This window comes from Paralichthys olivaceus, chromosome 5, assembly GCF_024713975.1.
Source record: "Paralichthys olivaceus isolate ysfri-2021 chromosome 5, ASM2471397v2, whole genome shotgun sequence".
NCBI lineage: Eukaryota > Metazoa > Chordata > Actinopteri > Pleuronectiformes > Paralichthyidae > Paralichthys > Paralichthys olivaceus.
Genome location: NC_091097.1, coordinates 22,749,233 through 22,751,732, shown reverse-complemented (window position 1 = coordinate 22,751,732; position 2,500 = coordinate 22,749,233). Strand labels below are relative to the sequence as shown.

The 2,500-nt window shown below is 42.0% G+C and overlaps 4 non-coding genes across 4 annotated transcripts; all 4 read right to left on the bottom strand.

Annotated features, from left to right (window-relative positions):
* Positions 1–438: 438 nt before the first annotated feature.
* LOC138410092 (5S ribosomal RNA) lies at positions 439–557 on the bottom strand. The gene has a single exon (XR_011242888.1). It is a non-coding gene; the product is annotated as a 5S ribosomal RNA (ribosomal RNA).
* A 496-nt stretch (positions 558–1,053) lies between these two features.
* On the bottom strand, positions 1,054–1,172 carry LOC138410091 (5S ribosomal RNA). The gene has a single exon (XR_011242887.1). It is a non-coding gene; the product is annotated as a 5S ribosomal RNA (ribosomal RNA).
* A 496-nt stretch (positions 1,173–1,668) lies between these two features.
* LOC138409540 (5S ribosomal RNA) lies at positions 1,669–1,787 on the bottom strand. Its single transcript, XR_011242719.1, has one exon. It is a non-coding gene; the product is annotated as a 5S ribosomal RNA (ribosomal RNA).
* A 496-nt stretch (positions 1,788–2,283) lies between these two features.
* On the bottom strand, positions 2,284–2,402 carry LOC138410090 (5S ribosomal RNA). The gene has a single exon (XR_011242886.1). It is a non-coding gene; the product is annotated as a 5S ribosomal RNA (ribosomal RNA).
* Between the last annotated feature and the right edge of the window lie 98 nt (positions 2,403–2,500).

Sequence of the window (2,500 nt, the reverse complement as noted above, 5' to 3'; positions counted from 1 at the left end):
TTCTTCTGTTGCTTTGCAACCATAGAATCTTGAGGTGTGGGTGGGTTGGGGGGGTCAATTGTTTCAAAATCAATCTCAAGGTGCAATATTGTCATATCGTTGCAAGAAAAAAATCATTACAATTTTCAAAAATGACCTTCAGCAATATTGTCAGTGTTTCATATCCAGTTGTTTCCTTGATGCAGAGTAAACTCCCTGCTCTTTCATCGCTCTCTCCAAATAAGACAATTTGAAAATGATATGTTAATAAAACATGAATAAAGTAGTGTTTTGATTAGAAACAAATCTGATGAATGCTCACTCTCACCTTTCAGTGATGATGTGAGGGTTCCATATTCTTTTTCCTTTGATGAACAGTCTTTCCTGCTCTTTCCAAGAGGTGTCTCCTCTGAAGCAGAAGCAGCAGCAACAGCGCCCTCTGCAAAGAAAAGTCTAAAAAGCTTACAGCACCTGGTATTCCCAGGCGGTCTCCCATCCAAGTACTAACCAGGCCCGACCCTGCTTAGCTTCCGAGATCAGACGAGATCGGGCGTGTTCAGGGTGGTATGGCCGTAAGCGATTAACTCCACCCACAATACCTCCTTTATACATGTGAATCATCACCATCATCAATGGTTCTTCTGTTGCTTTGCAACCATAGCATCTTGATGTGTGGGTGGGTTGGGGGGGTCAATTGTTCCAAAATCAATCTCAAGGTGAAATTTTGTCATATCGTTGCAAGAAAAAAATCATTACAATTTTCAAAAATGACCTTCAGCAATATTGTCAGTGTTTCATATCCAGTTGTTTCCCTGATGCAGAGTAAACTCCCTGCTCTTTCATCGCTCTCTCCAAATAAGACAATTTGAAAATGATATGTTAATAAAACATGAATAAAGTAGTGTTTTGATTAGAAACAAATCTGATGAATGCTCACTCTCACCTTTCAGTGATGATGTGAGGGTTCCATATTCTTTTTCCTTTGATGAACAGTCTTTCCTGCTCTTTCCAAGAGGTGTCTCCTCTGAAGCAGAAGCAGCAGCAACAGCGCCCTCTGCAAAGAAAAGTCTAAAAAGCTTACAGCACCTGGTATTCCCAGGCGGTCTCCCATCCAAGTACTAACCAGGCCCGACCCTGCTTAGCTTCCGAGATCAGACGAGATCGGGCGTGTTCAGGGTGGTATGGCCGTAAGCGATTAACTCCACCCACAATACCTCCTTTATACATGTGAATCATCACCATCATCAATGGTTCTTCTGTTGCTTTGCAACCATAGCATCTTGATGTGTGGGTGGGTTGGGGGGGTCAATTGTTCCAAAATCAATCTCAAGGTGAAATTTTGTCATATCGTTGCAAGAAAAAAATCATTACAATTTTCAAAAATGACCTTCAGCAATATTGTCAGTGTTTCATATCCAGTTGTTTCCCTGATGCAGAGTAAACTCCCTGCTCTTTCATCGCTCTCTCCAAATAAGACAATTTGAAAATGATATGTTAATAAAACATGAATAAAGTAGTGTTTTGATTAGAAACAAATCTGATGAATGCTCACTCTCACCTTTCAGTGATGATGTGAGGGTTCCATATTCTTTTTCCTTTGATGAACAGTCTTTCCTGCTCTTTCCAAGAGGTTTCTCCTCTGAAGCAGAAGCAGCAGCAACAGCGCCCTCTGCAAAGAAAAGTCTAAAAAGCTTACAGCACCTGGTATTCCCAGGCGGTCTCCCATCCAAGTACTAACCAGGCCCTACCCTGCTTAGCTTCCGAGATCAGACGAGATCGGGCGTGTTCAGGGTGGTATGGCCGTAAGCGATTAACTCCACCCACAATACCTCCTTTATACATGTGAATCATCACCATCATCAATGGTTCTTCTGTTGCTTTGCAACCATAGCATCTTGATGTGTGGGTGGGTTGGGGGGGTCAATTGTTCCAAAATCAATCTCAAGGTGAAATTTTGTCATATCGTTGCAAGAAAAAAATCATTACAATTTTCAAAAATGACCTTCAGCAATATTGTCAGTGTTTCATATCCAGTTGTTTCCCTGATGCAGAGTAAACTCCCTGCTCTTTCATCGCTCTCTCCAAATAAGACAATTTGAAAATGATATGTTAATAAAACATGAATAAAGTAGTGTTTTGATTAGAAACAAATCTGATGAATGCTCACTCTCACCTTTCAGTGATGATGTGAGGGTTCCATATTCTTTTTCCTTTGATGAACAGTCTTTCCTGCTCTTTCCAAGAGGTGTCTCCTCTGAAGCAGAAGCAGCAGCAACAGCGCCCTCTGCAAAGAAAAGTCTAAAAAGCTTACAGCACCTGGTATTCCCAGGCGGTCTCCCATCCAAGTACTAACCAGGCCCGACCCTGCTTAGCTTCCGAGATCAGACGAGATCGGGCGTGTTCAGGGTGGTATGGCCGTAAGCGATTAACTCCACCCACAATACCTCCTTTATACATGTGAATCATCACCATCATCAATGGTTCTTCTGTTGCTTTGCAACCATAGCATCTTGATGTGTGG